The sequence below is a fragment of the Triturus cristatus genome, chromosome 7 (assembly GCF_964204655.1).
Source record: "Triturus cristatus chromosome 7, aTriCri1.1, whole genome shotgun sequence".
Taxonomy (NCBI): domain Eukaryota; kingdom Metazoa; phylum Chordata; class Amphibia; order Caudata; family Salamandridae; genus Triturus; species Triturus cristatus.
In genome coordinates this window covers 1,833,387,813-1,833,401,079 of record NC_140590.1, presented here as the reverse complement: position 1 = coordinate 1,833,401,079, position 13,267 = coordinate 1,833,387,813, and the positions used below count along the sequence as shown (strand labels likewise).

Genomic DNA, 13,267 nt, shown 5'->3' with positions numbered 1-13,267 from the left:
ATGTCACAGATCAGGGTGTCCCATGCACGGGTATCCCGGTTGCACTCCTGTTCATGGGCCAAAAGGGGGTGCACCCACAAGTCATAATCCAGTTTAGCTTCCGTTGTGTTGGATAGGCAGACCTCCATGGGACACCCGAATATGCATGATCGACAGTGGAACCAGGGCTGGACGCATGTGACGTATGCAAGCCGGAAACTCAGATGGTAACTGATTCGCAAAACTGCCATTGGCAGAGCTCCCAACAGATGCAGCATTCGTGCATGGTACAGTTCCACGTGACAGGGGTTGTGCATGTGCCCGGGATTGACTGCCATTGCATTTGTTGGTCTCGTACCACCGGCACTCCTCAGACCGGCGGCAGTTCTGTGGATGATATGCCACAGCTCGAGCAATGAGTCGTATGTGTGTTGCACGTTTGAACGTATGTTTTTTTCCTACCAATAAGTTGGGGGCATACCATGCAGGTGTACCTCAAGCAGGGACAAGTGTGTGTGGGGTGTGGACACGTTGGTCTTTCATTAGCGCAGTTCGTGGTGTGGGAGTCGTAGGAGTCTTGTATGGTATCAAACTCAGGGGGTGCTGGGCTCATTGAAGACCCAGGTCAGAGGTTCGGATGTCCTTCCGCCTTGTGTATTGAGACAAAGGAGCTTTCATGCCTAATTTTAGTCTGACTTCTGCTTGCATTTCTGAAATGTGATGTGGCCTTTGTGCTGAAATTGTTGCCAGGCCTTAGATTTAGGGTGCACCAAGTGAAACACACGCAACACTTGGCCTGTATGAGCCAAGGGCCCAATTGTCCTTGTGCTCCTTGTTAAGTCTCTCTCTCTCTTTCTCTCTCTCTCTCTGTCCTTTGATGAGTGCCTGACACACCTTATCTTGGCTATTGTCTTACAGGCTGTCACTTACAGATTGTCCAGGAATGACCCGCCATGACTCTTCCAAATAGTTGTTTGGAGAGAAATTTGACTGTGATATTTTGTTTGGACTTTCAATGGTGAATGATTGATTCTGCTTTTTCTGTATTCACATGACTGTTAGTGGTTGTGATCCTGCAGCATCAGGCGAATAATTTTGTTCATTATATTGTGACGTTGATGTGCAATCTCTCGGTCCGGGCGGGTGTGGGTGGTGGTCCGGGCGTGAGTGGTGGTGGGTGTTGTGGCCCTCTTAGGGGTCCGAGATGCATGATCAGCAGCTCCATGGCATCTGTTGGTCTTCAGGTGAGGCTCTGGGCTGAGCGCCCTTATCTGGTCCCGGTTGTAGTCCGACTTTGCACCAGGTCAGAGCAGGTGTTAATTTCCTGCTGCTAGAGGGGCGTGGCTTGAGTGCACAGCAAGATGGCCGCTCTCTGGAGAGGGTCTGCCCGGCTGAGCCCTTATCCGCCCATCATCCGCCTATTACACTACATTCCAGAACTGAAAACTGGGTGCCCATCACCTCTGGAGGATCCTGCCTGAGTGGGAGCTGTTTTGGGCATCTAAACTTGCCGGTGTGACTGCTGACGAGTGGCGCCTGGTCTCGGCGACCTCTCTACAAAGTGGTGGCTCCCACGCAGCCCTGAGGCCTTAGCACCGTGGCTGCACTGGGACTCCCTGTGCCAGCATTGGACACTCTTTCTGCCTGTGAGGCCGACCCTAACCTCGTTGCACGCTCGCTGCCTGCTGATGACCTGCCGCTTATGCTGCTCCCTTGAGAAGAGGGCTGGGCCCCTTCTGCTGGAGGAGGTAATGGCGCAGTGCCCCTGCGGACTCAGGCCAGTGGATCCTGTTTCGCCTGTCCTGGGCATTGCGGAGGAGCTGTGCAGAATCCTGAGCAATCGGTGCCCGCTGGGATGAGTGGGGGCGGCCTGACCCCTGGCCGGTGTCTGTGGAGGCGGCGTGGGTAGGGGCTCTGGCCGAAGCCTGCGAGCTGTGCGGGGTGCTGGTGTGCGAGGGAGAATAGCACGCTGTGCTGGAAGGAGGCTGAACTGCACGGCGGCTCGGGGTACTGCCTGGGGGACTGCGTTTCTGCGAGTGGCATTGGAGGTGCTCATGAGATACTGCACTGAGTCTGCTGCTGCGGTTCCTGATACAGTGCAAATGTTTGCATCCTCGGCCCCACTGTGGGATTACTGGATGCTGTGGTGAGACTGTTGTGGGTTGTGACTCCCCCCCAATCCCTTGACTTATCTGGGGATCCACCTCTGCTATGCCGATCCTCTCTATGTCCTCCAGCCCCTGATGAGAATGTCGCAGCACCAATGTTTTTCTTAGGAGAGGACTGCTCATCGCCTGGGGGCCCCCCACATCTGGCTCCATTGCGACCTGGTGTAGTTGTGGTGCACCCTCATTGCTGTAGTGTTTGTGGCTAACTTACTGTGGATTTAGGTGTTCACTTGCGGAAAGCCTGCATATCCTTGGGTCCTCGCACTGCGCAGATCGTCCCATTTGTGTACATTGGGCCTGTGGTCCTCCGTTGACTGTACTGCCATTACTATGGGGAGAACTGATAAAACTCAACCTCACCTCACTTATGAGGCACGCAAATCCTCTAAGTCTTCGCAGAGGGCTGCATCGGACTCTGAGGCTGACGGCCCGACTGCGGGGCCTCCCACCCTTGAGACAACGCTGCTCGCCATGCAGCGCAGCCTGCAGTCCATAGAGGGGACGATGGCTGCTGTCAACCAAAGATTGGATCATATGTCGGCGCAGCTTGAGAAGCAAAATACCCATATGGGAGAAGTAAAACAGCGAGTGTCTGCGACAGAGGATGGCCTGAGTAAAGTTACCGGGAAAACACTGAATATGGAGAAGGTTCTATCTCTTATTCAGGCTAAGAAAGAATGAGGATTTGGTGGCCCGTTCCCTGCGAAATAACATTCGGATTACGGGTCTTCCAGAACCCACGAATGTTGGCAAGATGGAGCTATTCGTGGAAAACCTGATCAAAGACATTTTTGGTACTGAACAGCTCTCCCCCATGTTCATCATCGAGCTGTAGCACTGATCCCTCTCTGCGCGGCCTGTCCCAGGTGCTCCACCTCGCCCAATTATAGCACGCCTGTTGAATTACAGAGACCATGATGTTATTTTACGAATGGCCCGCGACAAGGGTAATTTTGTGCATCAGGGCAACTCTCTTTCATTCTTTCTCGATTTTACAGTCGCTGTGCAGGCAGCAAGGAGGGTGTTTAGTGCTGTTAAAAAGTTCTTACACTCTGAAGGAGTTCCCTACACTATGATATACCCTGCCCGCCTGCGGGTTGATCCAGAGGGGGCCTCAAACATTTTTACTAACCCCAAAGCTGCCCTAGAACACGCTAAACATCTGAAGCGGGTGTGGCGAGATTCTCTGGTGCCCTCGGACCACAAGGAACAGTGAGGGCCTGATTGCCTGTCTCTTGCAATAATGCTCTGTAGACAGTCTCCATATACTGCTGCAATGATGTTTCTAACAGTCCCCTTTGTATCTCAGGTTGTCTTATTTAGTTCTCACTGCCTCAACATGTTTCTCTCTCGCTTGGGGCTTGGGGACACAGTGTTACAGTGTGATAGGCACAGCTACCTGCTTTGCTCAGCCACCTCCTACTAGTTAGGATGCTCGACGTGCTCTGACGCCCCTCACATGGGAGTAACCCATCTGTACTTGTTTGTTTTTTCTGGTTGGTTGGGTTGGGTAGGACTGGGTTGGGATGGCTTTGGCGACTTGGGGGCGCTTAAGTGTGCGGGGAGCTTGGGGGAGGGGGTTGTGGTGGGGTTGACTGGCACTTGTTTTCTACGATGTTGATGTATTTACCTTTTTATCCATGTATGTGGGCACATATTTCTGATTTATCCAGCTAGGGTACCTGTCATAATAGTAAGACTTAATGAGCCGTAATGTGAGGTTCCTGACATGGAATGTCCATGGTCTGAACACTCCCAAAAAGATTAGATCTGTATTAGCCTACCTGGATAGGATGAACGTGCAGATAGCTTTTATGCAAGAGACGCATCTTACAAAACATTCTGAGAAGTCTGTGGGTACACGCAGGGCCGGGGTGCGAGTGGCGTCCTCCTATTCTACCTATTCATGTGGGGTGATGATTCTGGTTAAACGTGGGGTTCCCTTCACCGTTATAAGGGCCGAAACGGATGAACATGGTTGAGTGGCACTGGTACATGGCCAGCTGGGTGGAGTGAGTGTTCTTCTGGTAAATGTATACGGCCCATATATTGATAATCCAGCCTTCTTTGTGGATGTATGGTGCCGTATGTTGGGGTTTCCTACAGTGAAGATTCTCTGGGGAGGCGACTTCAATTTGTGTTTGGATTTGGCAATGGATCGAATGGGTCAGGGACTTGTGCGGCCTAAGAACGCTGCAGAGGCCCTGCTGGGACTGTTGGAAACAGGTGGAATGCATGATGTATGGCGCTTGTGGCCCCCTGGAGTGCATGAGAGTACATTTGTCTCCTTTGTGCATGGGACGTGTACATGCCTGGATTTATAGCTTGCCACTGAGGTTGCTTGCACGTGGGTAGTCAGGATTGACCATATGGCTTGCACTCTGGCGGATCATTCCCAAGTGCTTTTGGAACTCCAGGTGCCTACGTGTGAGAGACCTCTATTTGCATGGCGGTTGCAACCCATTTCATTGACAGACTCTGTCTTTAAGCACACTGTTGGGGAGGCCATCCGGACCTATTTTCGTGAGAATGAAGGCTCGGTGGACAGTGCTGGTGTCTTGTGGGAGGCGTCAAGGTGACTATCAGGGGGTATGCATGAGGGCTCAGGCTGGGGTGCTGCGGGATCTCTGGCGCAGAATTCATAAATTGGCAGCGGACATATCTACTCTGGAGCGGGCATATGAGACAGACCCATCTCCTACGTCGCTATCCGCGATACGAAAGCTAGTGACGGAACACAACGATACTGTGGATAAAGAAATGGTTCACAGGTCCAGGCGAAGCACAGCACAGTGTTATGGGGAGGGGGGTAGGCCTAGTCACTCGCTGGCACAGAAGCTAGCTGCGCCTCGAAGTCATGTATACATTACCGAGATGTTAGATGATGATGGGGCGGCCCACTACACTACACCCGAGATTAGCGAGGCTATACTTGATTTCTATTCCAAATTGTATGAATGCAAGTCTCGAGTCCTTGAGGAGGACATACACTCCTACCTCGATGATGTTTCCCTCGGCTGGTTATCTTTGGACTATAGAGAATATCTTACACAGCCATTTGACGTAGAGGATGTAAAACTAGCTATTATGTCGGTTGGACTTTGCCCTTTTTGCAGGGTCATCCCTAAACTCTTTTCCCTTCTCCTGGCCTTTTTTCTGACATGGTGTTGGTGGTTTTAGGACTCTGGGCACTTTAGCACTGCTGTAAAGGGTGTGTGCTCTCTGTGATAAATGTGGTAAGATTAGTCTACACCTGTTTGACCTATTTAATTTACCTGTCAGTCCCTTGTAAAGTGGTATCCCATATACCCAGGGCTGATAAATTAAATGCTACTGGTGGGCTTGCAGCGCTGATTGCTCCACCCACCAAAGTAGCCTTTCAAACCTATCTCCGTACTCTGCCATTGCATGGCCTGTGCGTGCAGTGTTACTGCTTCTGTGACCTGGCACCTAAAGTGTGTGCCATGTCCGTGACCCCCTTTTACTACATGTCAGTCACCCCTAAGGTAGGCCCTAGGTAGCCCTATGGGCAGGGTGCATTGTAGGTAAAAGATAGGACATGTACCTTAAGTGTGTGACATGTCCTGGTAGTGACAAACAGCCATTTTTGGTTTCTCAGTACTGTGGGGCTGTCCTCCCATAGGAATGCATTGGGGATTCCCTGTTAAGTGTTTCAGTGGTAATTCCTGATATGAGAGGCGCAGCGTGAGCAAGTTTGGTATGTTTAAAATAGTAATAATAAATCCTATGCAATGGTGTGCGCAGATTTATTATAACTATTTTAGAAATGCCACTTTTAGAAGTTGGCATTTCTGTGTGCTATGTGTCTGCCTGCCTGATGTGAATTGCATGTCTGGCTTGTGAGTGGCAGGGGCTGGGAGGTGTGTGTGGCTCCTGAGTCAGCACTAGGCTGAATGGGACATCTGTGCTAGGAGTAGTGGGATGAGTAATCCCTGGTCCCTAAATAGTCAGTGCCTGGCCTGTACAATGCTGGCTCCGCCCCCCTGTTGTGTGTCTGATGAAAGAGCCCCATCTCTGAAAGGAGGGTGTGAGCACTGTAAGCAAAGTACTTCAACACCCCCCAGAACCAGTTGGAACTGGTTCCCCCAAAGCCCTGTGCCAGGGCAGACAAAGAAAATGCTACTATAAGTCCTGAGGATTTGACCTCTTGAGGAGGGTGGTGCTGTTCCTTACTTGGGGGGCCTGTTGCTGCTGCTGGGCTCTGGGAGGTACCGCCACTAGGGACTGCATCCCTGTTGGAGGGCCCCGGGTGTTGGCCTGCCTGGGCCCAGCCTTTGCCCCCTGGATTTTGGCCTCTAGCGCCTTATGAACGATTTGCTTTTATTTTGAAGAACTTGTTGCTCTTTGTTGCTGAAACGAGCGCTTCCGATTCTGGCCTGCAGCGCTGAGCTGCAATCGATTTCAAGGGAATCCCGACATAGGGATTCCCCCGCATTGCTGGCTTCTTGCGGGAGCCCACCCCGTGTTTTGCTGAGAGGACGGCGGGTGCCCACCCTGCATTTGGATTTATTGAGCAGGTGCCCACCCCGCATTGGCCTCTTAAAAAGAAAAGCGTGTGCCCACCCCGCAGTGATACCTTCGTAGCGGGAGCCCACACCGCATTGCCACCGCTCAAAGAATCGCCGAGATCAGCGGTGCAGAAGAGACTGCCGCGGCCCGGAAGACAGGCAAGTTGCCTGCACATAGGTGGGGCTGGAAGTGAGGCGGTGGTGTTGTGGGCTGAGCGGGGACTCCCGTAAGCATGTGGGAGCCCCGATGCGAGGAGGAAGCCCACTGGAAGTGAGGAGAGGGGCTCCCATGGTGACAGGGGAGCCCTGCGCACGCAGAGAAGCCAGGCGGGAGCCTATCCCGCTCTGGTAAATGCCCAAAAGTCGCCGGAGACAACGAGAGGCAGCACAATGCTGCTGCACGGTCAACGGTGACCAGAGGAGTCCAGGAGCCTGTATGCACCTGAGCGGGTCTCCCGTGTGGAGAGGAGAGTCCCGTGTACCGCCCAGACCATCCAGAGCCTCGCAGTCCCGGTCCCCGGAAAGGGACCGAGCGCAGAACAAAGCCTCGGTGAGTGGGGCTCAGTTGTTAACTTGGTGGGGGTGGTGTCGGGGCACATTGTCGGTGACCACCCCCTGTGGTCACAGCTGCTCCATCTGACAGTGGGCAGCTGCAACGTGGAGCCCCATTTGTTTTAAAGTCCCGGAGTGAGGCTTTAGTGGCACAGTGAGTGCCAGTGCCTGTTTGGTTTCCGGCTGCACCGCAGTGGCCCCAGAAGCACGGTAGTGCCCGAGCTTGTTTTTGCCTGATTCTCAGATGCCCTGCGAGAGCGCTGTGCAGCTTCAACATTGGGGGACAGTCATTCTAGGTGAAGAAGGGGGTGAGTGCACCCCATGCCCTAGCGCCTATGTGCACTTTGGTGGTTGCTGCTGAGGCAGCCAGGGGGCCCTTTGTGAGGTCCCCCTTAGAGCCCTGACTTTGCGGGACATAGGGCATTTGAGCCCAGAGGAAGGCCAGTTGGCCAGGGGGTCAGGTCTAATGTTGATAGGGCGCAAGGTCCTCATGTGATTCCCTTTACATCATGATCTATGCAGCGTGAGGTATGCCTAATGTGACTTATGCTTGTGATGCCTATGACAGAATGTGGTTATGTTTAGGATGTTTAGGTATGCTGTGTTCATGCTGGTAAGGCCTAGTGCGTAATGTGTTTATGCAAATGAGGTGTGGGCCTAAAGTGATTTATTGCCTTATGTCATGTTATGATATTTTATGTCTGGTGTCTAAGGTGACTGTGATAAAGCTGAGGTCATTATTGTACCAGTAGGTACTGGTTGTGTTTTATTTTTATTATCTACTTTCTGACGGTTCTGGCCGTGGCCCGATCGGCCCAGTACTGTATATAATCCCCAGTGAATATTGCCTAGTGCCAGTTGGCACAGTGTAAATGTGTGATTAGGTTTCTAATGTGTTTATGATAATACAAAGGCTATTTTTTTTTAATATATATCCTTGTATGGAGTTTCTTTTGTGGTGTGCCTAGTTTGTGCTGCTATGTGTGTGTGTTGCGCAAATGCTTTACACATTGCCTCTGGGATAAGCCTGACTGCTCGTGCCAAACTACCAAGGGTGAGCAGAGGTTATCATCAGTGTGTAACTCCCTTGCCCTGACTAGAGTGGTGGTTTCTGCCTGGCTTAGGCTCAAGCCCTAGCCAACCAGAAATCCCATTAATAACAATGTCCCTCCCTCCATGAAAGGCTGCGGGACTAGATGGGCTTCCCAGCGAATTTTATAAAGCTTACATAGATGATCTGGCCCGAGGCTTCTAGGAATTTCTGCAGAAGCTTATGATGTTGGACATCTCCCTCCAACCTTGAAGGAGGCCCTTCTCTTTGTGCGTTTAAAACCTGATAAGGCTGATAATCACTGTGATTCTTACCGGCCTCTGTCCATTATTAATATCGGTGCTAAGATCCTTGCGAAGATGATTGCCGTCCGGCTGCAGCCGCTGGTCCCCCTCTTGGTTCTCCCTGACCAGTCGGGATTTGTGCCTGCTAAGTCTACCACTCACAATTTACACACGGTTTTCGCTCCTCTACATTATTTTTACCCCGACTTCCAAGCGGTGGCAGTGCTGCTAGATGCAGCGAAAGCAATTGATTCCCTTCAGTGGGACTATATGTTCACTGTCTTGACTACAATGGGCCTTCCTCAGTTCTTCCTACAATGGACTAGGGTGTTATATACTGAGCCTGTTGCCAGAGTGTGAGTCAATGGCTGGGTGTCTTCGGCCTTCCCAATCGGCAGAGGCACACGGCAGGGCTGCCCCCTGTCGCCAATGCTTTTCATGCTTGCATTGGAGCCCCTGGCTTGCAAATTGCAATAGTTGCATGCGTCAACTGCGTTACGTTTCAGGCAGCGACCTCTTGTTGTCTCGTTATACGCAGACGACATGCTACTTTATGTGCACAAGCCAGAGACTTACCTGCCTGAATTACTCCGCGAGTATGTAAAACTTGAGGGCTATTCTGGGTTAGGGATCAACTGGGTCAAATCTACGGCATTTCCTCTTACAGCTGGCACACGCTAAGTTAAGCTGGACTTCTCTCTGACTTGGACCCGTGACCCGGTGAAATACTTAGGGATCTGACTGCATAGGGAACCCGACCAGGTAATCTCCATGAACTATGGATGGGTTGTAACACAGATCACAGACAAGGCTGAGTGGTGGTCTTGGCTGCCCCTGTCGGTTGCTGATCGTATTGCAGTTACGAAAATGTCTATATTGCCTAAATTGATATATTTGTTTGTGAATATCCCTATTCAGCTAAATACTACTCTGTTTAAGACACTGCAATCGGCCCTCCTGTCTTTTGTATGGCGGGGCAAGAAGCCCCAATGTAGCTGTTACAGCCGTTTGACCGGGGAGGATTTGAGGCACCCGATATGCGCTTATATTATCTTTGTGCGCAGGCGCAATTTGTCCATTATTGGTTCTTTCTTCAGTGGGTCTTGCCGCACATGGCAATTGATGCCGATGCGGTACTTCCAATGCCGCTGATGGCTGCAGCGCTCTCTGGAGGGAGTGGAGGCCCTAGGACGGAAATTAATCTGGTGCAGTGCACTGCCTGGACCTGGCAGACTCTAGCCAAGAAGGCACAGCGAGATTACCTGTGTACCCCGAAGCTCCTTATTGCTGCACATCCAGACATTTCGGCAGCTCAGGAGAGCCCCGCTCTGCGAGCTTTGGAGGCTGCGGGTGTTACGCGAATGGGGGACCTATATGAACATGGTCAGTTCCGCTCACTCCAGAATGTACAGGTGGGTCGTGATTTTGGGTTGATGCTGGGATTTACTTTCATGAGAGTGTTGCAGGTGGACAGAGCTGTGTACCCTAATTATCCCAATGAACCACAAACATTGAGAGCACTGCAGGCGGTGGTGGCTGGGACAAAACTCAAGTGCCTGATCACCAGGATATATGATGCGTCACAGCGGGAAAGGGAACCGGGAGACCACCCTTCATATCTTAAATGGAACACTACGTTGGGGTTTGAGTTACCGCTAGATCACTGGAAATTTTGCTGGGAGATGACTGGGTGCCTCAGTGCAAAATACAATTTGCGTATTATTCATTTTACATTTTTGCACCAGTTACATTATAGGCCAGTGCAGTTACGCAGATTCGGATTGCGGAACACAGCTAATTGTGTACGGTGCGGGCAGGCTGACGCTGACTTTTTACACCTGGCGTGGCAGTGTGAGGGGATAGCCGCGTTTTGAGATATGTTTGCTAGTGTGCTTTCAGATGTTGTGCTGGAGTGCGTGTGGTGTGAACCAGAGGTGTGCCTGATGGGTAGCGGGAAGCATCTCAATCCCTGCAACAGGCGGTTTGTCGCTGTCTCGACCCTGCTGGCTAAGCGTGCTGTTGCGCAATGCTAGGGCGCAAAATCCACGCCCACTGTGAAGAAATGGATCAGAGATTTAATATATCGCAGGGAACAACTGGAGGCGTATGCGGAGGAGTTGCCGGTGGCCTCACGAACCAAAGATTTTTGGGCTCCACGATCTGTATATATGTTGAGCCGCCCTGCTGTGTGATTTGTTTTACTTCTATAAATGATTTCTTCCCTTATGTGTCTGGCCAGGACTTATTGGATTCGGAATTTATCTCTTCTGAACTGCCACTTATATGTGCTCACATGCCTTCTTGGACTCGACAATTGTATGATGCCAAACTTTTCAAGTGCTGGGAGGGGTGGGGGGGGGTGGTATTGTTGGTTTTGTAATCTTTATGTAACACAGCAAAATTGGCTGGTATCGATACTTGTGAGGATTGTATTACTGCATCTCTGCCTTGGGGCTTTGTGTATACATGTTGCAAGCCTGTTAATAAACAAATATTTAAAAAAGAAATCCTGCTGCTAACGCGCCTTATTGCGTGTTTTGTGTTCTTAACGCAGATCTGGCTGGTCATTGAGAATGTTGAGGTGTGGTGTTGTCGCTGCTTTTTGCTCGGTAACACCTTCTCTGCATCTCATTAGCGATAGTTGCCAGGGTCATGCGTGGCGATGTTTTTTGGAGGATGCTATCTCTGAAAAACTGGTGATATTGGCGGTTTGCACCAGCTTGTGAATGGGGAGATATATTTATGGCGACTTTGGCTGCGCTAAAGTGCTGATAACTCGGCGATAGGTCCTTGAGAATATGCCCCTTTGTCCTCCCGGTTTTGCCACCTCTTTTTTCCTGACTTTAGGAGTCTGGGCACTCTTCTACTGTACTGCAGTGGGAAAGTGAGCGTGCCCATCCTACCCATCTCAGGATAGGGTGCTGATTTGATTGGTTGAGGTGTCACGCCTGTGAGTGTCCTGTAAGAAGGTTGAATTCTTGCCAGAAGACCACTTTGATTGACATTGTTTTTTCTGTACGGCCTGGGTCTGTGGTATAATTCTGTGTATATTCATATTTCTGATATTGTGTACCCTCTATCTGTGTACTGTTTAATTATACAAATTGCTGGGGAGGGCCCAAAATGGACAATGTGCTGCACCACATAAGGGAGGTGGGGGGTATAAAATAGGATCTTTCCCAAGTGTGCATATTGCTGATGTCATTCGACACAGTTGGGCCTAGTACTGCTAGTAATAATTCCAAGTGTGATTTATGCCCAGAAATACATGATATTCATAGTGTGTTAAATTTTTATGTGTGTTGAATACAAACATTATTTACATATATTGGTTGTGAAACCTCTTTTGTGATGCTCAAGATATTTATCGTGATTACATTCTGTGCCAATTCTTTGCACATTACCTCTGTGGTAAGACTGACTGCGCAGTGCCAAGCTACCCAAGGATGAGCGCAGGTTATACAGTGTGTGTAATCACCCGCCCCTGATGGGAGCGGTAGGTTTTGCCTGGCTGGGATATTTTACACTTCCTAGCTAAAAAAGTGGGCCCTAAAAAGGCTGGCCAACGGATTGGGCCTGTAGTGCAGAGAGCTGATGGGAGGAAAGCACCACTGTAGTAGACAGGTCAAACATGGCCTATCCTCAGCTTGCTGGATGACTTATTTTTTCAAAGAGGTGGTCACACAACAATACTTTTAACATTCCAAAGTACAATAGTTGCTTGGAGAATATTCCCCAATCTGTACTCGGAGAAACAGAGGAGGGAATGGTGAGAATTGAAAGACATCTGTTGCCGGATTGCAGACTGAATTAGTGGATGATGCAGGATGCATGATAACTAGAGGGAAGTAAGTAAAGAGGTTGGATAACAGATCCCTTAATCTGATGGCATTCTAAGACCTGCAAAAAATCACTTTCAATATAGGCCGCAAAGTAATTTTGATAAACACAGCTCCAGTGCCTTTGAACAAAAGATTCCTGAAAATCGAGAGAAAATACAAGAGGTGGTAGAGTGGACCATCCTGGGTGGAGTCTGTGGTCTGTGAGTATGAACAGGCTAAGGAGGATCTCAGTGGATTCAAGAAAAAAGCAAACCCTGCGTTGATTCACATGTGAACACATCAGGAGTTTGTGGAGGATACATGAGGGCTGCTAATATTCGATTTCTTGGAGTATCTTGCACATTTTAGTCAAATGGATCACTTCCCTTTCCAATCCAGAGTTTCCATTTGAAAAGAAGGACTTCTGCAGGATGGCAACTTTGCAGGGGTTAAAGACTGAAAGGCCTTCAGGAGCCCTACAAGAGAATCTGATTAAAATGAGAAGTTTAAAGGCATCATGTTTACTATTTTAGGTGCAATATTATAACTGTAAAGAGTTACACCTCTGTGCCTTCCTTCAACCTTCCCCAGCTGCACACTTGCTATATGTGTTGGAGTGTTCTCTCAGTGATATATTCAGTGTTGGGTAAAGTTCTATATTTCAGTCTTTCACAGTGCCTATGCTCGTTGACACGCTAGGGCTGTAGATGAAGCAGCTGTATTTTCTTTAAATAAAATATTTCATCCTAAAACAGGAGTTTAACAAGAAAATCTACAGCCTGTTGGAACACCCTACTAGTGCAAAAATCTTCATGAATTTTTGCAGTTATCTTAGCCAAATATTAGTACGTTCCCACATATGAATAGGAATTCCAGTCTTCCA

General features: G+C 49.8%; 1 gene segment (V, D, J or C); it reads right to left on the bottom strand.

Annotated features, from left to right (window-relative positions):
• The window catches only part of LOC146813330 (T cell receptor beta constant 2-like), a 934,578-nt gene that overhangs the window by 208,046 nt on the left and 713,265 nt on the right, over positions 1-13,267 (bottom strand).